We start from the raw sequence: 27732 nt of genomic DNA on the forward strand, positions 1-27732 counted from the left end.
ATGATAGCGCCATCTATCACTCAGATTTGAATTTGCACACCTCTATTGTTCGTTGCTTAAAAGTAGCTGTAAACTCAAATCTGTTAGATTTTGTCGTAAAGCATTTATAATCATTAAAGCAGTGTGCAAAGCAGTTGTTTTGAGTGTCGTAGCTCTTAGCTTCCATTAGCAACAAATAATTTAAGCGCGTTCATCAAATTTAAATTTTAGTTCATGCAAATTTTAAAATGTAATAACTTTGAAATAAATTTACATTTTGATAAACATTTAAAATTCGAAATTCAAAAAAAGTATATATAAATTTTAATAAAAATTTGAAGCTTGTCAACCCAAGAGGAAAGCAGTTAAAAATTTAATTCTAAAAAAAACAAATAAAATATCATAAAATCGAGAAAATTCCAACAAAAATTCTGCAAAAATTTTCAAAAGTTCTAGCTTCAAAAATAAGAAAAATTCCAATTTAGTCAAATTTTCAAAGTTGCAACTGAATTTTTTATTTTATTAAATTAGAACAAGTTGCCAGATCTTGAAATTCTGTATGGTGGCAGCCCCAATTAAAACAAGTTGCCAGATCGGTAAGTTTCTGTAGGGTGGCAGCCTTTTGACCTGGTGGCAGCCTTCCACACCAGTGCTGCCAAGTTTTTAAGGGGATTAATAGCTGTTTCTGTCTGGAAAGCATCTAAATTTGTTTTTGTGTGCACTTTTGTAAAGATTTACCAAAATATGAAGATCAAAACTCAGTTGAAAATATATTTAAGGTAGCCAGATTTTAGCTAATAACAATTTAAAAATTTTGCTAGCAAACCAACTCTAAAAATAGCCAGATCTAGCTATAAAACAGCTAAGTTGGCAACAGTGATTTAATACTTAGTTTGCGTTTTCATTTGGTGTTGTTTTGACGCCGAAGCATGTACGAGTAACGAACGTCGCGCTATGATTGTTATACGAATGTATTAATTACAAATAGTGAAGTGTGTGCAAAAGGCGACAAAGTGCAAGATAAGAGTCTATTAGGTATTATCGAAGCGCAGCAAGAAACCAAGATTAGATAAAAAGAAAGAAAAGTAAATGCGAATCAGCAAAAATATATCTGCAACTGAAGCCATCGGCAGTCGCCGCCGCGTGAAAAATATAAAATAAAAGTAAAAGAGAAGTGAAGAGAAGAAAAGAAGAGTTCAGTGCCAGGTGCCAGCGTCTGCATCGTTTGTTTGTCTCTCATTTGTCTGAGCGTCGCGTTGTAATTGTATGTGTGTGTATGTTTAGTTGTAAGTGCAAATACACCTGTCTGCCTTGCTAAAAACCCCAAGCATAATTGCATATCCCAGAGACACTAACATCAACAACAACAACAAATTCGCTGACCGCCACCGCGTGTGCTTAAGTGTGTGTGTGTATGGTGAGAAAATGTCATTGCCAGTGTCGACGCTGACGTCGCAGTCAAAGTAAAGATAAAAGCACAGAACGCGCGCGACCAGCAATAATAAAAAGTGAATCAAAACGTCGCCGTCAGCAAGTGTGCGTGCGTGCGTTTGTGTGTGTGTGTCTGTTAAAGAGAGAAGAGAGAGTGCAAAACGCATTCCTTTGATCCGTCTTATTATTGTTGTTGTTACTACACCAAGTTCTGTCCAAGGCAGCAGCGCAGGCGACGCCACAGCAACAACAACAACTACAGTTACCAACCAACTTGTACGTCCAGCGCTTAAATTCCAGTTTCTTGTTTTTGTTTCACAGAGGTGAGTGATTGTACCGTTACTTGCCGTATTTTTGACACACATTTTCAATCAATGGACCCCATTTTTTTGGGGGTGACATTCCGTTGGAGGTTGTTTCTATGTGCTGAAATTTCTCGAGCCCAAGTACAGCATCCAATTGGGGGTGGTTTTTGTTGTCAGCTGAGATACTTGCACGCATACAGTGGCTCACAGCTTTTGTGACCCACTACATGTTCAGCCATATTTTGTTTTTATTGTTTAATTCAGATATTACATTTTATTAAAATAGTAATATTTTACATAGACTTTAACAAAAATAAAATTATCTGCATTTGCATTTTTTTATATTATTTTGTAATATGTATTAGTTGTAGTTCAAAAAAGGTGAACGCCACTGTAGATGTCTTAATTACACATGCACATGTATATAGTAGATACATCTGTGTGTTTAAGGCCATTTGAGCATTACTTTTGCCGTTAAGCGTTAGACATGATTTAATGATTTCAAATTTAAAGTGTGTAAGGTTTACCAATCAATATATAGGCGATCACACGTGAAGTCACTGAAGATTCAGATACAGATACAGTTACGTTTATCAAATTCATCGCTCGACTGAACCAAATAGCTGGCATGCATTTGTGGCAGTTGCACAACAAACTCAAACTGTGTATCCCATAATCACACATTGTGTGTGAGCTTCACACAACTTTGTTAGTGAGTCAAACTATGTATCTTCTCTACTCATTAATCACAATGACTAAATTGTGGTTGTGTTTCTTTCTTTTCTTTTCTATTCTTTTTTTTTTTAATTTCTACATGTTGTTAAGCCAACATTGTCGGTCGCTTTAAGCCCATTAACTAAGGGGTTATAAATAGATGGCTGGGAAAAGGCTTGGGCAAATAAGACGAAACTTAAAAATACATAAAGTCATGAAAACTAACGAATTGATCATACTCTACCTCTATATAAAAAATAAGTTTAGTTTAATGTGTGCAATTAAGAAAAATAAATATATTTATTTATTTAATTGCAATTAATCTATTAACTTAATTTAAAGTTTTTAATTGAATTTTGCAAATCATATACGCATTTACTAATATTTTAAAAATCTTGAAAATATAAAAAAAAATTTTTAAGTATCAATCTATCTATCACAATTGGAATTTAAAATTTCTCTTCTTATTAGATTCTAGACTCTTCTATATCCGTCAACTATGCATATTAATAGGTTGCATAAGCAATCATTTTTTCGCTATACACATACATACAAGCACTAAAACTTACTGAATGTATCTTTTTAAGAAGAGCATCTATCAAATGCGATCAAATAACAACGCCGCACTTGAGTGCAGAGAGCGTTTCGCTCTGCTCGTGACAGGTGAATTTTTCTTTAATTTCTCTTCTATTCTTTTTGGCCGTTTTGCGTCTTATTTAATTTAAGTTTACTCTTCGGCTCTGCACAGATTTATTCTTGCTCTTATTTGTTTTGTTTACTTATTACTTTTCGCTTGCTTTGGTTTTTGGCTACCTGAGTCATCTTTTCGTCTTCGACTTTGTCTTCGTCTTCTTGTGTCTTCCTATTTGCTTTGTTTTGCTTGTTGCGCTTACCTGCGGCAGGTGTAGAACTTAGTATCCAGTCCACTTCTTTGACAACACTAGTCAACATAGATTGATTTCCGATTATCGTCGAACGAAGAAGATTAATCTCTGAATTTATTAGTTTCTCTGAAAACATTTTATCAATATTTAAAAAAAATTTAAAATTGTCTACGATTGAATTATCTACATAAAAAAATGCAATTCTTTCAAAGGATTTTAAAAAATAACCAATTCAACTTCTGTACGACTTATTGCTATTTTAAAGATGTAATTAACTGTAATTATATTGTATAACATGTTTCTACATATTTGTAGCTTTGTTGTCTAGTGTAATTCAATTGGTTTTCCTCAGAATAAAATCAGAGAGTATATTCATTCATTTGTTATGCCAGCTGGGTATTCCTCTCTAAATATGCAAATGCCAATGCCAATATCTTTTGGCCCAAAGTTTAATCTTTAACAAGATTTGTTAAGAAATTGCAGGAAACGCTCATACATATTTTATAAAAACAATTCTGTTCTGTCCATTGTTTCCGTTAATTCCGTTGGTTATTGCGAAGTCTTATATCTGCCCATGACCTTAAACGGGGCCTATACAATTTAATGTTGTCTTAATTACATTCTGTTGCCTATTAGATACACGGCCTTTCCAACTATAACAAACCTTAATGACTTGAAGATACATATTATGAAAGCGCAGCAAATGCGATTGACGATTTAAACTATACAGTTTCATTGGCATATCGATAAATACTGAAAAAAACTGATAGATATCAAAAGAGGGAAAGTTATTTTCATCAGATTAACTATGAGGAATTTTTACAAAAAATTCTATCAAGAATAATATGTATCTTAAAATATTTATTTTAAAAATAAGAAAAATTTGTAAAACTTTTATCATAGACTAGTCATTATTTCAACTGTAATTTCTTCTATACTGTTCCTACATAATGCATTATCTACCACACTTTATTACGTCTTTATGTGTTGTAATCAACGGAAGTAGCGTATAAGTACAACACTTTCAACATATTTTCTCTTCATATAAAAGCACACATGTTAGTTGGAAATGTTTTCAGGATGTTGTAGCATAACACTAGTAAACGAGTAGACTCTTTCTCTCTCCAGAGATTTCTCTCTGTTTTGGTGATTTGCAATGCGCTGCATTTCCATTAACTTGCCACAACGGAGGAGCGCCAGTGTAATGTGTAATGTGCCTGCAACAAGGTGCAACATTCTTAAAAGCTGCCATGCTGCATTACTCACTTACTCCCTCTCTCTTTCTGTCTCTTTCTCTGTCTCTATATTTTACCTACTTTGTCCTTGACTGCCAACTGGTGTGTTCTTTTTCTCTCCTTCTTTACGTCTGCTTCTGTCTACCTTTTAGCTGCTGTCCGTTGTTGCTGCTGTTTTAGGGCCTTCTTTTTCTTATCTTTATAGAGTACTTGGTTGCCTTTTTAAAGCGAGGGCTATCTCTAAAGTTTGATTAAGGCTAAGCTTTTAAGCATATTGAAAGCTATTATCCATTCAAGATAGTTGTTAAATATAGACCGTTTAATCTTTCAATTATATTTAAGTATATCAAGCTATTTGTTAATGTATATTTGAATTTAATAATTAAATATAAATATTTGAATATATTAACCATATCTAATATACATTAAAAAATATTTGAAAATTTACTTAACTTAAATTATAAAATATTATAAAATTTTAAATATGCCTTGATTAAAACTTGTTTATATTGTATTGGTAGCTAGATAAATTATTTGTAAGTAAAAAATATCAAGAATAATTTTACAAACGGAATTGGCTTCCACTTAGTTTCTTTGGTTATAAACTTTTATTGATATCGAGTATCTTTGCGATTCCTCAAGCTGCTTACAGAAACATGGCAAAAGGGAAACCATTTGTGGAATGCTGCTTAGTGTGCACATACATAAATGTACAGAAAAAACATATATGCACATACATTATGCTGACAAGGTAAATGGCAAACTAGACTTGATAAGACATACCTGCTCCTCATTCGTAAATCGCTCCCGTCTTCTTCCCACATTATATTATGTCTCTCTATTCATCTGTCTGTCCGTCTCTCTCTCTTGGGATGAAGTTCATGTTGTATTTATGTGTGTAACGAAATAACAATAGAACATACAAGACACCTACTCGAAGAGTCACTTCAGGGCCTAGTCTTGTCTACTCTGAGCTGTTTATCCGTCTGTCTTAGCTTGGCTTGGAATCTGCTCCTGTTCACAGCTTTCTTTCTTTTCAACTCTTTTCAGTGCATATTTTTCGCGTCTTGATTTTTACGCTTTGAGGTCGTTTCTAATGAGCTGCAACTACATACTTCTATGCTACATTAATTGGCATTGAGTCTTGCATTGTTATCGCTTCTCTGGCTTCCACTTATTTGGCTTTTTCAGGTTTTCAATTTATGTGGGAGCACAAAATGCTGTTGCCTTTGATATTCTCGGAACGGTAACTCATATTTACAAAAACCTGATACATATACTCGTAATTAACTGCACAATAAATGCTACTACTTCAAATTACACTTGGGCAGTCGCATTTCTCATGCTAGATTTCAAAACAAGTTTGCAATTGAGTTGAAGATATGCAACTCAATATAGAGAATTAAGAATTTGTTAAAGATTCGAAAATATTTAAGTAAATTCTATTTGTTGACGATTGTATAGAAAATAATAAAAGTGGAGTTTAGAAATTGTAAAATAAATTAGAAAAACTTCATATAAAAAACCGGGGAACAAATTTTTGACTGTTATTTTTATATGGAGATTTTTCATTCCGCAGTCGTTTTGCTTCCAGTGTAACTAGCTCTTTAAAATAAACTAGATTTGAAAATAACAACAATAAAAAAGAAAAAGAAAGATATAGAAAAAAAGGTATGCTTTGAATATGGCTAGGATTGAGTGCATAAAAAAATTAGTTTTATTTATTGACTGCTTTTAGTTGAAGTTAAATTAATAAATTAATTATTACTAAAAAAAAGTTTTTCACTTATCCAGGCTTTATGCAAACTTTCTTGTAATTGCATAAATTATGAGATTAATTTAACTGATTAGTTTGATAAACGAAACTTTAATTCCATCCCATTGCAGCCCTCAGCTGTCTGTAATTTGCCTGCTCGGTTAACTGACAGATGAGTTTAATCTGTGAACTAGTTAACTAAAAGTATTTACTTAGCTAACGAACTAAGCTTAATTTAATTAAGCTCTAACTTATGCCTCTCTTTCCCTCCCTCATCCTCACTTTCAGTTGTAAATACTTTGCTCCTGCAACTTTAAGTAATTGTTGTAGGAAGTTGAGTGCTTGATGATTTGCCAAATGTGCAATAAAAAATTGTTGCTCGCTGTGTCATAAGCCGTTATAAGGCAAATCGACATTGCGATTTTAGACAGCATCGGAAATTGTCCAGGCAAGGCTGTTGCCAAGATTTATCTTGTTTTGTCTTGTCTTTTCTTCTATTGCTGCTGCAATCAGTCGGCAACACTTGAGAGGAAATATTTTGTTGCATACACACAGTCAAACACAAGTAGACATAAGTTAAACATGTGTATATGTGTGTATCTGTGTAAAAACTGCAGACAATTGCAACTGTGGCGTGTGGACTTTGTTTAAGGCCATGGCAACAACTGTTGTTGTTGCAACATTTTTGACAAATTTGTCTGCTCGGTCAATAAATAGTTTATGCAGCCCTGTCTGCTGTCGGGACTGGTTTTGTTTCCTCCGGCTGCCAGGACGTGCAGGATGTGTCGCAGCCATCGACATTTTATTCTGAAAATTCTAGGTTTTTTATATAATTTTTTTTTGCAGCTGCTGCAAACTTTTTTATTTTATCTTATTAGCTTTTTTTATTGTCTATAGTAGTTGAGTTTTTAGAGGCTGGCAAACAGCCAAAGTAGTGCTAAACTAACGGGACATAATTATAATTTATTATGCTCGCAATTGCTTGGAATTGCAGAAATTCTTCATTTGTTCCGGGAAGAGTTTGCCAAACAAACTTGAAAATAAGACATCAGAAGTCTTGAGAACCTTTAACAACAAAAGTTACAATTGCTACAACTCTTGAAAGCTATAATAAAAATGAGGAAAACTGTGCACTTACATAACCAATTAAGCATGGAACAATTTTACAAATTTTGTTAAGTATCTTAAAGATTGCATAAGCATCATTTGTTTTGCTTAGGTAAGCAATCTTATAAACTTTTCGAATTCTCTTCTAAATGTGTTCGTCCGACAAATATTTAAGCAAATTTTCAAGTTTTAAGCAAACTTTGTATTTATTAACACACATTATTCTTATTATTTTCATTTAGCTGTAGTCTCATAAAGTGTTCATTATTTATTGTATATTTCATATGACAACTTTGACCCTCAACAGATCATTGTAAAATACAAAATATTGATTCCTGTTTATTGTTTATTGCCAATTTTGCTTTATGTTGTCGCTACTATTTTTTCTTTTCTTTTTTGACGCATTTCGAATTCTTGTTGCTAAATGACGGATTGTTTTTTTTTTTGTCATTTTTTCTTTGGACGTTTGTCATTGATTTTTTGTTAGTTTCGAGGCTTTCTGGCTGCAATTGATGGTAATTGTTTCGCTTTGTGCTTTATGAATCGATGAGAGTATTTGTCAACGTGCGATTTGTGTGCCGGATTAACGTAATAAGTTGAAAATAAAATTTAATAGATTTTTTTAAATAAAGTAAAACAAAAAATTATTGATAGTATAGGATTATGGTAAGTGATATTTTCTTTTAGATAAGCAGAATGATTCGGCAATATATTCTGCTCTAGATATTATTTAAAATTTTTTTTTTATATATGTTCTTCTTAGTGTAAATGCCTCAAATATTCCTCCTTCTTTGATTTTATGATAAACAAAATAAATGAGCGTTAATTCTTTCAAAGTTCACATTATAATATTCAATAAATACTGAGCTCATTTCCTGTTAGGTTAAAGGATGAGATAACGGGAAGCGACAATTATGTCGAGCAGAAAATAATGAATTGAAATTAAACAGTAAATTCAAAAATGTCGAATTCATTGAATGACAATTGTTCTCAACTGTTCATTGTATACCCTGCTTTTATAGATGTTACAGACAAGGGTATATTGCAAATTATAAAATATATTTTAAATTCTGGGAAAACAGGCAAGCAGCATATTTAACAACTAGTTACAGGGTATCTGTCTTTCAGCAACTTACGACTAATGGCACTTTTACTTACTGTTGTTGCCAAATGAATTGGAACCAATGGGTCACTGTCTGTTTGCACCCCTTTCCATTGTAGTTAGTGTTGTTTGTGCTGTTTTTGTTGTTGTTGCTATAGTGACTGTTATCTCGTTGTTGCCTTGTCCATTGTTCATTAATTTTTTTGACCCGAGCAATAAAAGTGTATTGTTGTGTTACCTCCTTTTTCTTCTTGAACGTATGTTTCATTTCTGACTTTTTCCTCTAGTAATACCAATTTAAATTTTAGACAAAATAAAAACTACTTGGCCAAAAGCAGATGAGAAAAGCGGAAATGAAAATGATTCAACTCTGACTCTCATTCAGACTCAGACTCTAACTTGTTGTTTGAGTTTATTGAACTCAGAGTGTCTAACGAACTGACGATTTATGAACATTATGTGTGCACATTAACTTCAATTCAACGCATGTGTCGTCGCTTAGTAGAGTGTGAAAGGTTAAAGCAATTTAGCAGCTAAAAAACTTAGAATAATCTAATTTTTTGCTTATCTTCCAACTACAAAAGTCCAAAACTTGTATAAAATGTACATAGATTTAAATTTCTATATAGAATTTTATTAAATATTTGTATTTTTTAATATATTTCTAAATTAAATGTGAGCGATTAAATTAAGATAGTTATAAATCTATTTAGGATTTAGTATTCGGTTGAATAGTCTTTATTTGTTTGTATTACTTCATGTACAACAACAAACTTGTCTGTTGTCTCAGGCATTTATCTGTTAGCATGAACTTTGAACTTCGAAAGTGTGAAAAAATTTCAAGTGTGGAAAACTGCGGTGTATGTAATTTCAACACGCCACTTTCAAGTGTTTTGAACAACTGAAGAGCCCAAATAAACAAAACGACTATCGAACAATTTTTCTAAAATAAATTGCTGCAATAGCGATGCACTTCACTTAACTTAATTGACTGAATAATCTAAGTTATTCTTGGTGTAATACACTTTTATAAACTCAAATCTAATTGGCACATTTGTTTAATTAATTGCTTTTGCTAGGTCAGAAGCCAGCGCCCACTTAATTAAAAACGTATTTACCTTTTTTTACTCGAAAAATAGAAAACTAAAAGTATGGAAAAGTGGAAATTGCGCCAGGTTTACTCTGGCACGCAACACTTTAGCCAGGTCGAAAAGCAATCGCATCGAGTCCTGCCCATGGCTAATTGGCACACCTTTAACCTTCCTAGATTGGCAGTACCAGTGCAGGCCAATTAGCACCTTGGCCACAACTTTTGCAACTTTTACTAATTCATTTTGCTGATTTGCAATCTAATCGAAATTCGTTAACTTCACGTCATGATGATTTTTTTTAATAGAAAACTAGAAAATCAAAGCAACCGCAGATGAGAGACTCTTCAGAATTATTTTACTGTTTTACTTGCAGAAACTGCAACTTTTGCCAACCAATATTAACAAAATCTGAAAGAAAAATCGATATAACTTCCTATTTTTATTATTATTCTTTAGATTTGTTTTAATTACTAAATGCTAAAGTACTAAGAATAATCACAACAGCTCACAACAGAGAGTTTGATTCTTTAAAAAGAAAAAAACGATATAGCTAATATAAAATAGCGATAAGGGCACTTTTCAGAAACTAAGACATTAAATTGTAAATCGATATCTATATATCACCATTTTGATTTGTTAAGCTTCCCACAAGTTTACTTGTTTATTTCGCAGAATAAAATATTATGCTTTAATTAAAGTTCCAGGTTGTATCTTCTAGAATTGCATAATAATATAAAATCAATTCATTCTTTCATTACAGACAGTATTCTAAGAATTTTCATTTTATTGATAGTATAGTATCAGTGTTAAGTTAGCTAACAAATGATGATATCTCTTGTTGATGCACTGTCAACTGAAATGTAAAGACAACGCTCTTGGTCAGCGCATAATCGGATGTTTTTTGGGCGCTTTGCTTGTTAGCAAATCAACATTGGAGGACGTTCGCTGCGCCTCATTAAATGCGACAACGACGAATGTTAACTTTTACCAGACTGAGTTGTTTTTGTTGCTGATTGTTAACATTGCCACAATCCTATTATTATTTTCACATATTTGTTGAGTTGCACACACGTTTAGTCGATTTTGTTCGGTGTGTTATTGTTATTATTGTTGTTGATGTTGTTTTGTGGTTGTTGTTATGCTTAAATTATGATTAGCGGTTTGTCATTGTCATCGCCGTTTTACTCGGACGCTGATCATGTTATTTATGCGTTAACATGTTAGTAAAAGCAAACGAGGCTACGCCTCAAGCTGAAAGCTCAAGCTCACCTACAGTGCATCATCATTATGATGATCATCATCATCATCTATCAACAGTGTCCCATTCCCAAGTGAAGTGGGCAAACGTGACGATCGTTCAGCACAATTGATTTGCCTGGCGACCGTTGACTATTGAGGAAAGTGCCCAGTTGGAGACTGATTGTGGTTCATGTTATGATATGTATTGCACTTTCCAATGTTTAGCTCTCCACACTTCACTCTCATCAACGGGCGAAAGTTTTTCACACTTTTCACAGCCAATTAGTGAGAGTGCAAGTGAATGTGGGGGAGTTGACTTAAAAAAAAGGAAGAAAAAATTCAACTCTATCTCAATTGATTTGTTACATAGCTGAGCCCACTAATAATTTGGAATTGTTCAATTTGTATTTTTTCTAACATTTTCCAACCTTGAAAGAATAGTTTACGCAATGTGAAATTAATCCCTGAACACCTTCCATTTGGTCAGCTCTTAAGAAATCGCACTCATAACACTGAAAACACACTCATAAATACGTATTGTTCAATTTAACTAAAAGTTTGTTGCGTGCCCAATTGGCATTAATTCAACATCTGTCGTTTTATTTACCAAATACAAAATATTATTTATTCGATTCGCGCATTTCGACCATAGTTTTCCGCTTCTTTCAATCGCCTTCGCCTTGGCTCTTAATAGTTTTTCCTTCTTTTTGTGTTGCCATTAATTAATTTGTATACGCTCGCTTAATGCCCTACAAAATAATTATGATAATTGTTAATAAAACATGGATTGTCTAATAATTACGGCAAATATTTATTTGACAATAATTTCACTGCGATATTTATCTATTAGGCAGAGAATTCCGATCAATTGAATGTTTGCTATCTATTGACTTATATAATAAGTGAGAATATTATCTTGTGAAATTGTTGATATTCTTATACACAATTATTTTCTTTATCATTATTATGTCTTTTGAATTTAAAAAGGCAATCGAATCGTCAACAAAATGGTATTCTAATTGAAAAGTTATATTTTTAGCTGATAATTACTAAAAGAAATATTTACTTAATGATTGACTCACCCATCACTGAGTTTTATGAGGAAAATTAACCATTAATCATTAATATTTCTTCCAATTATTTTTCAGCCTTCCACTTGTTTGTTGTAGGTTGAATCTAAACTCGTAAAATGATGTTAAGCAATTTTTCATTATGCTGGATTATATAATTTTTAAAATATAATTGTGGTTTTTGCAGAAATGCTCCATATTTAAGTGATTTGAAGTTATTAAATTATTAATGGTTTGACATTCAATATTTACGCAACGGTTGCAGGCTATAAAAAATGTTTGTGCCAAATTGCGGTTATAAACATTACGATTAGCGACTATTACAGGGTATATAAACATGCTCAGCAGCACCACGTGCAATTATCAGCAGCATTTATAATGCGTTTTTGTTGCAATATAACCTTATACACTTACAGATACATTTGCCCATACAGATACTTACTTACACAGATACTCATCGTACAATGTAAATATAAATTATATTGGACTGTCAAGCGGTTATAAACGATATTGTTCGCTTATGCTTATGAATTTTTATGGTCAGACTTTCTAGTCATAATAAAAACGGGAAATCAGCTTAGAAAGTCAAATACAACTTGCTTCCAATAAAACTGAAAAACACGAGCTATCCAATTTGGCAATATAGAAGGTCAATTCCGTATTCGATAAACATGTCGAGGAATAAAACAATATATATATATATATATATATATTAACACTTTGATGTATGTCCGATTCTATGTTTATATGTTGTGACTAACTGTCTTGTCGAGCGATAATCAAGCACTATAAAAAGATATTCCAAATAATCAAAAACAACATTTGCACATGATCTAATTTCCAGTCTCTTTGTTGTGGCATATAAGTAAATAAATAGAATGAAATTAAACAAAAACAGTTTTCAATTTCATAATCGCAATGTGTACATGTTGTGGGTTGTTAAATGCTGTGTTAATAACAGCAAAAGTGGGTTAATTAATGGGAATATTATACAGGTAGATGGGGAAATAGAAAATACGTGTAGAGATTATTTTTTTTAAAATAAATTAACAAAATTAATCAGGACAAAGTATGCAAAACATGCACAGGATTGAAAAAAAAACTTTCCCAATGTTGATGCATAATCATAATAAAGGCCATATAATGACAAAATTGACATTTTGCTCGAAAAACGGTTTAGATTTGAAAAAGATATGACAGTTAAAATTTGTTAAAAAAGTGCCAAGGGGAAAACAATTTATAGTAGTGGAAAAACGTTTTCACGAAAATCAAGTTGTCGGTTCTCGATGTATTTTTAAATTACTACTTTAAATTAATCGTGTAATAGATTTTAGAACATGTATTCTTAATTTACTATAGTTTTCTCACATAAAAAGGAATTTTTCTGTTATGGTTTCTTAGTGACAAAAGTGGTAAAAATTCTTTGGAGCAGACACCCCCACGAATTGTTAGTCGCAGAACAAGTTTACTGCCACATTTGAGAGTGGCTCCCAGGTGGTTCGCTAGTTTGGCCAGTTTCTGTACTTGACTTTTTTCACATGCGTCAAATTATTCAAGCTATGTATATATATATATTTATGCAAATACCTGTGCTGTTGTGGGGAAATTATGTGAGTGGGCGCACCTTCCACAAGCACAAATAGACACTAAAAACTCTGCATTTATCAACTACAACAATATCAAGAAAAAGTGGTGGATGGATTTACTTGAACATGCTCCCCCATTCCAGAAGTCGTTCCATAAAGCACTCCCACTGTGTGTGGTGTGTGGGGAATGCTTGATGGACTCTGTCTCTGTCTGGTTCGGGAGTCATGCAACTCCATAAATACCAACAACTCCAATAAAACACGTTGCGGATTCAGGTTGTTATTTAGACCTCAGAGCAGACACATTTTTCAGGGGGAAGCCGCTCCCCTTTTATCCCCCGGTCGTTGTTGTTGCTGTGCCGTGCCCCTATTTGCTGTTGTTTTTATTGTCCACTAGCGGCGTCTGGGGGCCACGTGCTCACCACAAGGTACTACCGACTGGCCCATGTCACCCGTGTCTCCCCTTCTTCCGATCTGGCAGTTAGTTTCATGTCTAACTGCAGTCGGAAATGCTATGTGACGGTTTGACTGAGCTTCATGAACTATTCACATTTGTTATGTTGCTATACCCTGTATTGAAAGAGGGTTGCTTAGCTGTTTAGGTGAACTTTGCGGGTAAAGCTATTAGGTGAAATTTGGGTTCATGGCTTTGTTCTGATCAATTTTATTTTATACTCGACAACAACAATATCTTTTAGTACAGTTCTTAAGCTAAATAGTTACAGGGTATTTCTGATTTTTTTGCTTGTCATAAAACAATAACAAACCTACATTTTACGAGACTTTGTTTGAAGAAGAACAAAAATAAACTTTTGAAAATTACAGTACAAATTAAAGTATTCAAGTTTGGTTATCTTATGCATATTTAAAACCAACAAGTACTCTATATTTTTTATACATTCTAGAAAATTTCTCAATTTGCGTTTTTATGTTAATGAGAATCGATCGAAATTTTTTTACTCATCTGCAAACAATTAATTAGTTTGGTAGCTTTTCCGAACTTCCGGAAAAAAAAGTATATATTTAAGATACTGAATCTAAAATATTCAAATGTGTAGCTTAATTTTAAGCATCGTCACAAAAATGTATATACCAGGGAATCGGTTCAGTTTTGATCAAGTTATGACAGTTTGAAGTTGGAGTCAGACTGCGGATTTGGCCACTTTAGAAGTCCAAATTTTTGTTAAATTTCACATGATTTATTACAAAAAAAATGAAAGGCCTCAGAATTAAGTTAAAATTGTTGTTTTATACTAATTACGATATAAGGAGTTGATTAAAAGTTAAAACTTAAGATTTAGAATTTAGAATTTTCTAAATTTCAAAGGGGGGACCCTTAGCATCGAAATCAATATCTAGCAGAATCTAAGGAAAAATATTTTTTTGTTTAAATTTAATAAAATTTAAATGGAGAATGAATTAAAATGCCAAATAATGTTAAAAGTGACAGTCCGCTTAAACATCTGTTTAGTTTTCATCAAGTTATGACAGTTTGAAGTTGGTCAGACTTCGGATTTAACCACTTTACAAGTCAAAATTTTTATCCAATTTGACATGATTTTTTACAAAAAAAATGAAAGGTCTCAGAATCAAGTTTAAAGTGTTGTTTAATATTAATTACGATATAAGGAGTTGATTAAAGTGAAAACTTGAGATTTAAAATATTGAATTTTCAAAATTTCAAAGGGACCCTTACCATCTAAATCGAAAATAAATTAAATTTTATAAATTAACAAAAATTGAATACAGAATAATTTTAGAGTCCAAATCATGATCAAAATGACATTGCGTTTGAAATTCTATTCAGTTTTGATCAAATTATGGCAGTTGGAAGTTAGACAACTCTTTGACCTAGCAACTTTACCACAACCGTACCGGTACAAACGTTTCGGTATTCGGTTCTTGACAGAGAATTTTCATTCGGTTACGGTTTCAGTTCCGGCACTCAAACTGAAACGGTTAGTTTCGGTTAAGGGTTCCGGAACCAATACCGGTTCCAGTGTTATTCCCAGGTATATTTCAATAAATTGCACTTGTTTATTTTTTATCCAGTTTTCTGGAACTTGCAATCATTGGCAATCGATATACATAAATCACATTGACTTGTTTAATGCACTCGAATATAAAACCGTTGTAATGAATCTTTAACCAAATATTTCGACAGTCGTGTCTGTTCAACAACTGTTGCAGGCGGCAAGGCAAAACTTGATATGAGAAATAAAATCGGAAAATCAGAAATCCGAAAAATATTCTCATTCATGTAATCATGGAATTTTTTTTAATTTTTTTTTTTTTTGCCAACATATGGCCATATGAATGTCAGCCGCTTGGGAGTTGAAGCTGAAGCTGAAATTACAGTTAGAGCGTGAGAATCAGCACACAAAGTAATAAAGAAAAAGATAAAATATTAATAAAATAAGATACATCAAGTAAATACATCCAGCATGTATTTAGTGCTGATTGTTGAATGATTTCGTAGAGTGCGAGTATTTGCAGTTGTTTCCTGTTTCAATGAATTGAGATGTACCATGTCTACCAAGTCTTCATGGGCAATCCCTAGTTTGCCTAATGCAAACTCAATTTAGCACGGAAAATAGTTTCTTTCTGTGCGGTTTTTGTTTTGTGTCTGGCATTGTTGACAACGCCCACAGGTAGCAAAGTTGCCCCTTCTAGTTGCAAGTCTTTGTCTGGTTGCTCGCTTCCTGTTAGAGACAAAAGAACAAGGAAGTAAGCACAAAAGTTGTGGTGCACCAAGGGAATTTACATTTTATTGAAATCGTATTTTATTTATTTATTTATTAACAATTATGACTGCTTGTAGAGTGTAACTTCAAGCTCAAAACTTTTAATTTCCTGATTTCTTACATAGATTATAAACTTTATAACAACGTGTATGTAACATCATTATTTGTTATGTGTTTAGTTGCTTCTGCTTGTGGTTCTTTAAGGTTTTCTTTGTTATTGCCATCATCATCAGTAGTAAGAGCACCTCAGCCAAGTTAATGACTCAGTTTTTTTTTGCATGAATTTTGCTGGCCGTCATTATTTATGCCCGCTTCCTGGAGTTGACTTTCTTCTTTTACCGTTTTGCTCATCGAATTGTCAAAAATAATTCTGGCAAAAAAAAAAGAAATATATAAAAAAAAAAGCAAGCAAAAGCAGCCAACTGGCACTGACACCGACCGGTTTAAATGCCCTTTGCATAGGGTACCATGATTACAATAGAAAGAGTGTCCAGCTTTTAGGGGAATATAATCCCAATAAACCATTTGAAATGTGTAAAATCTTGATTTATGTGTTGACATGCGACAATTAAATAATATTAGACTGCCTTTAAATTTCGAGATAAATTGAATTTTCTGTTTTGAAGCAATATGAAAGAAACCAGATAGAAAAATAAATTTTCGTTTTATTTGCATTGAATGCAAATTTTTTTCCTTAAAAAAGTAAAACCAAAAGTATAGAAAAAAAATATATAAACAAAAAATATATATCTAGTGTATTTAAACTTCGACATGCTGAAGATTTTAGTTTTTTCTTTGCTTTTTTGTTGTTTTCATAAAATTTTTGCTGACTTCCACATGCAAATTGAAATAGCGTGATCTATGTAAATATGTATGAAAGTAAAAATATGTGTAGGTATATTAAGTATGTTGGCATGTTTTAAGCTTACTATATGCTGAAATTCGTGTGTAAACACGGCAAAAGCGGCTAAGAGGGCTTTTAGCCATGGCCGGGAAGACCGCTTAGCATGTGCACATGCCTGTAAACTAGGTTAACTTCTTAAGAAGTTTTTCGGAGACATATGCGGGTCTCAGCCCATTTTATGCTGTGCTCAACTCATGTGACAATTGCACAATTATTGTGACATTTAATTAAGCGATTTCTTTTTAAAACAGCGGACTTTCACTAAAGTAAGTTTGTTATCTCTTGGCATATTATTGGAGTAATTAATTAAAATACTTTTAAAGATATGTGGCTTAACAAAAAAAAAAAAAAATGTAAATGTAACTTAATTTCTAATAAAGAAGTCAACAAAAATAAAATCAAATAAATAAATTAGCTTCGAAGGCTGCAAAGAGTTAGAAGTACTTAAACTTGATGCCGTGACCCAAAAAACCATGAAATGCAAACAGCAAAATGACCTTCACAGAGCGCAACGGTTCAAATCCCTGGCAAAAGCCACTTAAACTTGAAATTTTGTAAGTCAGCCAAAGGTCAGTGGCTGTTTGAGCAGCATTAATTGAACCGAACAAATCTTTAATTGATATTTGTGTACGCATTTAAATGGATATTTGCTTTTTGTGGCAGCCCACACACAGAATTGAGTGTGTGTGTCATAACAAGGTCTTGTACTTAGTCAGAAGAGAGACAATCAATCTTTCAAGCAGAGATTACACATAATAGAACGACCTCCATATGGAATCACTCCAACGGTTATATTATGCTGGGATTTCTACTGATTGAAATAATATTAAATTATTTATTTCTCAAATGTGAAAACATACAATGTAATATTTAAAATATTTGATGATTTTTATTAAAAAATTAAAATATGTAAACAAACGTTCTTGTTAAATTATTATTTAATTTAGTATTTTTGATATTTTGGAATTTTTTTTTTGAATTTTTAATAAGAGCTTTTCTATAATTAAATGAAAATGTATATAATAAAAAATTCTTGCATGTTTTTGTTACATTTTGAAAATAAAGAATTCTCAACTCTTATTTGAGATTCCTGATCAATATTATACCAATGCGTCCCAATAACGAGAAAAGATGAAACACGCTAATATTTTCAAACAGTGTATATTTACATGCAAAAGTATCTTTAAGTGACAAACCTGAACTAAGTACTTAAATGGCCAATAGTTAGATAAGTAAACGTCGCGTCGTTCTGTCGCCTTTCCTCCCACTGGCTAAGTTAACGCCCTGTTTGATTATGGAAACTGAATTAGATTCGACATATCTCTAACAACAAGTGTGAGTAGGTATCGATAATTACCCAACAATTGCATGGATATTGTATATTAATTAGAAAATGCGTCTAGAAATGGTCTGCAATTGAGATAAGGCCATAGTCAGTTGGCTAACAGACGTCCAGTATGGCCAACAGTTTCCGCTCTGCTGCTGCAGCAATGCGAAGGGGGAGGAGTAGGAGGAACAGACTGAGCTTGGCAGTTTGCCCGGCAGTCTCTTTCCCTCCCCACGCTTCGCTCTCTCTACTTCGCTTGCTAATGTGTTGCAGTTTTTCTAATTTTGTTATAGGCCGCGCATACATAACTAAATGAATATGAATATGTATATATGTCTGTTTGTATACATGTATGTGCCTGACTGTCATAAGTGTGCATCTAACCGGTTGGCTGGCTTCCAGTTTGTAGTAATTTTGTACATTTGTGCACTTGAAGGTTATTTGATATGACCAACGCCAGCTGACAGCCTTTAACTCTGCTCTACACTGTAATATTCTTTTCCTCTTTTTATTCAGCTCGGTTTCTCTGTTATGTACTTCTAATCAGTCTCTGACTGTCGGACAGATGACAAACCAGAAGTGTGTGTTGTGTTGCAATCCTCATATTAATTACATTTGCAACTATGCAAGCAATGTTTGCACTCCGTTGGGCTTTGTGGACTGCTTAAAATTTAATCTGATTTGATATCTAGCGACTGTTTATATAATTATGAGTATGTCAGTCATTCAGCGACCATATTTCCAATTTAAATCCTGCAGCTAAGAATTCACAAATGTGTCAATGAATTTGAAAAGTAAGCATTTAATCTGCATTCACTCTAATATTATAGTTTTTACCAATTTACCAATTCTCCAAGTTGATATATGTATCTTCACTGGTTTGTAATTGTTTTATTTTTGACTTCCGATTAAAAATACAAAGGAAAGCTATATATATGATTTTCAACAAAACTTAGATTGAATGGCTATCCATAATTAGAAAGTTGATATAAGTTGCAAAATTGTGGTTACAAATTTTTGTTAAATTCAAGTCATATAATTTACTCATTTTTATAGTGAAATAATTTAATATAATGCGAACAAAATTGAATATGAGCTTTATGGTTTTGTTTATATATAACCCATTATTTACTAATTTTTATAGTGAAAATTTGTAATATATATATTATATTATATTATGTATATATTTTAATATTAGAGTAGCTTTTACTTTTTCCACCCGTGGAGTTTTATATATTATTTATTTCCACGCGGGGGCTGGAATTAAATATAAAGGCATATCCATCGGCTACTGAAAATGTTTTCATATGTCGTTTGAGCAAATAAGTTATTTGTTATTTAAAGTGATGATTATGGCAAAAAAAAAAATACAAAACATCTGCGTAGTCAGACAGACAAAAGACAAACAATCAGATGGGTGTTATCACGGCAAAAAGAAAAGCAAGAAAGAAACACAAACAGATAACTGTTTATGACTTTCTAAACATTCGTCAGTCGATGATAATGATGCCTGAAGAGCAAACGCATTTTATATGGAAGGTCCAATAAAACAATTGCCTCTATCGTCTTGACGGATCGCCATATATTATGAAATACTCGAACTTTTATAGACTTTTACTTTACCCTCTGGACTTTAAATCAATAAAGAGTGTAAAAAGTGATAGAGAGAGATAGCTTTCATATAATTTCTTCTTTTATTTTGCTGTTTAACAAATGTTATCGGCAAAGCCTTGATAAGTTAAGGCCAACAAAATGAGTTAATGCCTTATAATTGGCAAGTATAATTGGAAACTCTGATAACAATGACGTCATTCCAACCAAAATTATGAGTACTTTTTTCTATGCATATATCTTTTTGCAGCTTCTCTTGCAGCTTTCATCTTTGTTTTAGACTTAAGTTCGTCGATGTGTTTGCTTTTCTTCATAAAAAAGAGTCTTTTTTTTAGGGGGTCATTGAACCGCTTGAAATGGAAATGCTAATAAAACAAAGCAACCGCAATAACAATCATAATAACCGTAAACTATTTAGCATTGTGCTCTTAATAGGCCCTATATCAATTGTTTCCCTCTCTTTTCCTTTGAATATCTTTCTAATAATTTGGCAATTTAACGCTCATTTAATTTCAGCCTGTTTTCATACCAGTTGCACTTTCTATGCAGTTATGCAGTCCAAATCCACTTGGCCTCGCAGTTTCCGTGGAATTTTCACTTAGCGTTTTTCTTCTGTCTTTTTTTTCTGCAACCCCATTGTCTACGACGGGTGTTTTCCTCGGCTGTCAAAAAAATTATGTGAATACGTATTTGCATTTTCGCTTTTTTGCAGCCAAGTGCAACGTCGAGTTGCGGCTTTAACACCTTACCCTTACACATAGCAAAATTTCTGGTCAATGCACTAAACCTACCCCAAATTTATGGGCTATGAAATCTACAAAATAATCTAGACTTAATTTTATTTGTGCTTTGAACTTTTAGAAGAAATATTTTGTATTCTTATATCTTTGATACATTGTTGATTTTTTTTTTTGCATCGAATATTTAAATTATAACTTCTAAATATCTGCATCTATAAAACTTGATCAATTATATAGTTGATTTAAATGCTGTAAATTAATCTAAAATTAATTTTCATTAAAAAAAAGATGTCAGATTAAAAAGAAACAGATTTGGTAATCATTTCTGTGTATAATTAACTTGGTTCTCAATTTTTTTGTCAAATTTGAACGTATTCCCAAATTCTTGACGAACTTAATCTTAAAAAAATATACAATGTATTTTCTTATAGTAAAGGCAATTAAAATTTTAAGATCTATTGATCTTCTATTTAAATTAAATTATCCATTTATTTAATTTATATGAGTAATCTATCAATTTAATACAGCTTTGTTTTTACTTTGATTAATTTGTTGTTGTAATTTTACTTCTCAATTGCATTTCACATAATTTCTCTTAGTGTACTGCCAGTATTTGCATATGGCAAGCATATCATGCAAATTCCATTGCTCTGTTTTTGCTGCTTTTGTTGCATGTTGCCTCAAGTTGCGGCTCAGGTTGCCCCGCCCATTAGTCTGCCCAGTTTTCAGGCTGTCTCGCTGACTGACTGCCATTGCGCTGTGCGTATGTATTTGTATGTGAGCACATACGTACACACACATGTGCATTTATATATGTATTTATGTTGGATGCTGCTTGAAGCAACGTATTGCCAATCATTGAAAAGAAATGCAATCATCTTGCAACACAGCAGCCGCCTCACATTTGGTTGCAATTCATTTCGCATTGAATTTTGCAAATGTTGCCCTGCCCCCTGTCACCTTCCTCTTGCTCGTTGCAACATTCTCAACAAATGTCCGCATGTGTTACGGTAACTTAACTGCAAACATTTTATTAACACTTGAGGCGCCAAAATCGTGCAACTACAACAACTCCCATCCCCTTTATGTTTCCCCTGCCATCGCTTTGCCTCTCTACTTACCCTTCTCTCGGCTCCCTTCTCATTGCTGTACTTGTCCCAATCGTCTTTCATTTCGCGCCGCCTTCTTTGAGGCGCTTTTGATTGCATTTTTGCATGGCATTTGAATTTACTTGCCTCGTCGGTTGGGGGCGTGTTTTTTATTGCTGCCTTTCTTTAATTACACTAGCCAGCAAGATGTTGAGATTTTTATATTGTTGCAATAAATACAAATCAAAACAAGTAATAGAATTAATAGAAAATACATTTTAAAAAATAATTAATAGAACCAAAATACGATATAATTTTTTTTTATTGTAAGTAATTAATCTAATAAATATTTAAACATTACTCGAATGTTGTGTAGATCAAAGGTGTTGTCTGTATTTTTTAGAACGTATAAAACACTTTGCAAAGTTAAATGAAATTAAAAATTAAATTATACTTAATCATTCTACATGTTAAATAATAATAAGTAATAACAATCATAGCTTTACAAAAGTTTCGTCATAATAAATCTGAACATAAAGGTCTTTATATAGATACCTAAACTTGGTAATAAATAATCAATTATATGAATTATTCCATTTCTAAAATCCTTGCTTTTCATTGCATATGTGCAGTGTAATAATGTTATGTTGGATAGTGTATAACGTTCTTCTCACAGCGATTTTGATCGCTTGTGAAAAATCATTAGTGCAGCGTTTGGAGCGTTAAAAAAAAAAGAAACAGCTTCCACAGTAGAGTCTCAAGATAAGCAAAGGCGAAGCTCATGAAAAAGTAATTTCAACTTTCCACTTCATTTAATAAAGTTTTTATAAATGTACATTTTAAATATATTTTTTTGGGTTCATCGATTGCGTTAATTAAAGTCAAAAATGGCAAACTGTTGACACAGAAATTCATTGAACTCGATTTGCATTCTCGCGTAGTTCCACAACGTTTATTATAGAGAAGTCAAAGGCCTTCTTTTTTTCTTCCACCTTCTCCTCCTCGTTGCGATTAAATATTGCTTTTCATAGGCAATATTTAATGCTGCTCTGCCAAATGATCCATGAATTGTGTCGACTTCCTTCTCCCTTCCCCTGAGTCTAGAGATACTTTTGTAGCCTCAGCAAAAAGTTGACAAAAAAAGTAAGCAAAAGTTTGTCATACAACAACAACAACAAGTGGGTTGTTGCCCTTGGAAACAGTTTTATCATGGTGATGAATTCACAGCTGTCTCACCTCACACAAAGTGCAAATATTTATAAACTTTCCGAAAACAAAAACAAATTTCAAAACGTCAGTCAAGCATTGCCAACCAATTCTAGATATGGAAAGATTCAATTTGAAAATTTTGTTGAATCAATCGACAAAGAGAATAAAATTATAGTTCAGTTATTTAATTCAGTTTAAATTGATGTCTTTTGATTAGAATCGATTGTTTGCCAAATATACTTTGAAATAGATAAGCAGAGTAAATAAACTTATTGACGATAAATCAATATGATAATAGATGACAATAAACAAAACTTTATATATTTTATTTTTTAGACTTACTTTCAAATGTTATTAAGTATGATCTAACGATCATTTATTGAAGATTGATATTACAAACTTGTTATAAATCAATCCATTGTAGATGGACAGATTAAAATTGTTTGAATTCAGCTAAAAATTCATTGAACTCTAAAATTAAGTAATTATTGTTTACATGCCACTTCTTTACTGAATAAAATATGTCAATTAATTCTTCTGACAAGTAAATCTATTTTGTTCTATAAAATAAAACAACAAAAATAATCAAGAAACTATTTTATTTTTGAGAAATTAAATGTTTTTAAGGCAATTACTTGGCATACTTTACTTCGATACTTCGCATTAACTTTGCTAATCTAAGAATTAATGTTAGCAACTGAATAAAATGTAATTGTTTATCGCAATATTGTTTAGCTGTCTTCATTATCATTTAGATTAATTATTTCATTGACAGAGTCATAAATAAATGCAATTTATTGACAGAAACAACAATAATTCAAGTGTTTTTCTCTGTCAATAAGTCTAAAAATGGCGCAGTTAGCTTTATTTCTTAACTGATGTGACAAAGTGCCACCTGTTGTATAAAGATGTTGCAACAATTTAATAATCAATTGCAACTTCCTTTTTTTCCTAAGACTCTCCACTTAATTGAAAATTGTCAGGCACAATTTATGGCATAACTTTAACCATTATTGATGTTTTAAATCTGTTGTCATCTCTATATATATGGTCATATATCATGCAGCTTACACTCTGCTTTATTGACTTTATTTTCTTTCTCTCTTTCTTTCTTTATCTTTGGTCAACTGTGGGGTATTATAATGCTGGTCTATCTGATTCTCTTGTATCTTGCGGTTATTATTGTCAGCAAGCGTTGAGAACAAGTTTTTTTTTTTATTCTTCCACTGAGCCAATTGACCCAAATTTCCAGGGCTTGTGCTTTTGTCTGAGCTTGTGTCTGGCCTCGCCCCCTTTCCCCTTCTTCATCTCAATCTTACCCCCCCTCAATCTCCATCCTTCCCAATTTCAGCCTCAATTTGGCATCTCTCTTTGTCTTTTGCAGTAGACGTGTCGTTTTTGCAGTTATTCTTTTTTTTTAGTGGGTCGCATTAAGCGAAAAGGCGTTTGAGCTTTGCCAAATACCAGGGTTGGAGCGAGGTGTAATGGGAGGTCAAAAATCTGGAGAGGTTCGAATGTCGGCATGCATCTTTAATCCTAATGCATGCTAACAGCAATAAATGTTTAATTTTTGTTTGCGAAATGTCTTCATTAGTGCACTGACAAAATGACGAAATGACAGAGCGACAAACTGATGAACTGACCCCAAAAAAGGTTTTAACGACTTTGCCGATAATTGTGTAGCAAGTTTCAAAGTTTCCTAATTATGAGGTTTTAATGTTGAAACACAATTTTAAAATATATTAGATTAAGCTGAAATAGTTTACAAAAACAAGCAGAGTATAAGAAAATATTAAATTGTTTAACTTTTGTTGTAATGCGACTATATTAAATCGTGCAAGAAAAAAACAAGTGCGATTTCAATTCGTCTTAATTATGACTGTAAATATAAGAAAGATTAAGTATCAATTAATTTAATAGTTAACTAAAATATATTATTTAAATTATATTCTGAAATCTTAGTAATTGTTAAATAAAATAATATTATTTAATTATTGTACTATATTTAAGCTTTAGTTAGTTGATCTAAAAAACTTTTACAAAATATATGTTATTTACATAACATTATTTTATTAACCTAAGTTTGTTAATTACATTAAAATTTAGAAAATTTGGTTGTTTAAATGAAAGACAAATTTAAGTGCGTTTTTTGTTTAAGTTTTGTAAGACAAAACTTATAATCAAACGCATTTTTCGGGCGCAATAATTTAACTCTTAGTCTTTTGTGCAATTGCAAATAGTTTTCCACACCTTGAGGAGGTTTTTCCCTCAAGAGAGGGTTGCTCAGCTGAATCAGCTCATCTGCAATTCAATTCTGCAACTTGGCGCCGGCATCTTTCGCGTTATGCAAAGGGAAAATTCTGCAATCGTCCAAGACAAACGTGATGAAAACAAATAAAAAGCGACGACGTTGCTATATATATATATGTGTGTGTGTGTGTGCTGCCGCAGTTTGTTGCCGTTGCAGTGGCAGTTGCAGGTGGCAAGCGCTTTTTAGCTGCTTTTCCACGCTTTTCATCCACACTTTTTTGGATTCATGCGCTCACTTTGTATTTGTAATCACTTAGACATTGTTTTCTTCTTCTTTGTGTTGTTGTTGCTACTTTTTGTGCTTCAACTGTTGTTGTTGTTGTTGTTGTTACGCCTTTGCGCATTAATTAAGTGTATTTCCTTGTCTTTGGCATACAAACAAAATGCATACAGCCAACAGTTAACAAATACTAGCTTTGATAAGCGACTATTTGCATTTGAACTTTTTTCTTATCACTTTTATCACGGAAAATACGCTTAACATCCGTGATTCATTTAACTGACGTCACAATTCTATCTATAGGCTTTGTATCTGATTGTAAGCGTCAGCAGACTGATTGCTGTCCATTTTAGGGATGTAGATACTTTTTTGGCTTTATGCCGAGTCAACTGTCGGCATTTTAAATCTTTTTTATTCATGCAGGCATCACAAATAAATATAAAGTGTTAAAAAAACTCATATAAAAATGTATCTGAATAATTGGGAAAATCTTAGACCATTTTTGCAAAAGGATAAACTTTTATTGTCAATTCTTAAAAAAAAGGTTTATAGTACTATTTTAGATTTAATTTTAAAATTTTAATGAAATAATAATCTAAATTTTTTTATAAAAATTAAAAATTTAATTTTTTTGTAGATTTCTATAAATATAATAAGCTTAGTTTCTTGTTTGATTGTTAGATTGGTGTACGCGTTCAAGTTTTGTCTAAAACTTTTCTTTATTTTAATTACAAAAAAAATTTATTTTTGGGTTCACATAGTTTCAAGTTAATGTTATACTCGATTTTTTAAATACAAATTTAATTAATATTTAATTTTTTTTTATTGAGATCAAAATAGGGTGATTTTTTTAAATGTTTTGTTTAAAATCCAGAAACAATTTTATTTTATAATTTATATTTTAAAAGCTTTAATCGCTACGATAAATGGTTTTACCAATATCTTAAGACTAGATCTATTAGCCAACCATCAAACTCAATTGCGATGAATTATTCAATTAGTTGGCAGTTTTCAGTTAAGTTTTTTTGTCTTCCCTTTAAAGTTTAATTTAAAAAGCCACGACAAATCCAACTACAAGCGAAAGTTCCTTTTGTTGTCATTGAGCAATTTTGTGCTTGGAGTGAAGTTCATATATTATTCAGGCAACTGCAGGGAAAAGTTTTTCCAACAACGATGAAGGAAAAGAGAAAGAGTTTTTCAATTGAGTTTGCTTCTATAATCAATTTTAAAAATGCATCTTGTTGAAAACCTCTTTGGCTTGTTGAATTTTAAAGTGATTTATCTGCAACAAGTATCTTTAATTTGGGTTTAAAATTCACAATAATAATTCTCAAATTTTTTTTTTTACAGTTCTGTTAACTACTGCAACTATTGCTTCCATAAAAACATATTGCCATTAAGGATAAGCAACCATACTTAACGGAATTGTGACTGCCAAAAATTTGTGAAGATATCATTTACATATGCCTAACAAAATGCGGAACTCTGCGATTCGAAAATAGAAGTGAGTATATACGTATTTAATTTCAAATACAATTTTGAATGGTCGTTTTTGGCTGTGATCCGAGTATAACAATTGTATCTTATCGAGTAGAAATTGTTATATAAGATCATTTGTGCACTGTAATTTAGAGAAGTTTGCAACCGTAGTAGCAACTGAACTCACTGTGGAACGTGTAGCTGTGCTCGCAACCACATAGCTATTTCTCCAACCTAGCAAGCAGTGCGTGCATATAAGAGTACAGGTGTGTGTCTTGAATGATATTGGTTTGTGGAGATATAAATCGAGATATCTGTTGCTGATTCAAAAAAAACTAAAATTGAATTAAAAAATGTTAAAACTATTATTAAGATTTTAAGATTTTTTTTTATCGTTCTAGCATTATTTAATCTTAAACGCAACAGAGAATTTCAGACACCATGGACGCTCCAGATGCCGGTCGCATTATACGTGCACCTGCACGACGCAAGCGTAATGATGAGCAGCTTATGGATAGGGTGAGTAAATTTGAAAAAAAGGGAGTGAAAACAAAGATAAATACAATTAATATAATATAATAAATAATATTTTAACATTGTT

At 32.2% G+C, this 27732-nt stretch overlaps 1 long non-coding RNA gene across 1 annotated transcript; it reads left to right on the forward strand.

Annotated features, from left to right (window-relative positions):
* Window positions 1-845: 845 nt before the first annotated feature.
* LOC117781739 lies at window positions 846-27617 on the forward strand. Its single transcript, XR_004617199.1, has 3 exons — window positions 846-1733; window positions 27003-27156; window positions 27533-27617. It is a non-coding gene; the product is annotated as an uncharacterized LOC117781739 (long non-coding RNA).
* Window positions 27618-27732: the final 115 nt, after the last annotated feature.

Source organism: Drosophila innubila (assembly GCF_004354385.1).
Source record: "Drosophila innubila isolate TH190305 chromosome 2L unlocalized genomic scaffold, UK_Dinn_1.0 4_B_2L, whole genome shotgun sequence".
In the NCBI taxonomy this organism is placed as follows: domain Eukaryota; kingdom Metazoa; phylum Arthropoda; class Insecta; order Diptera; family Drosophilidae; genus Drosophila; species Drosophila innubila.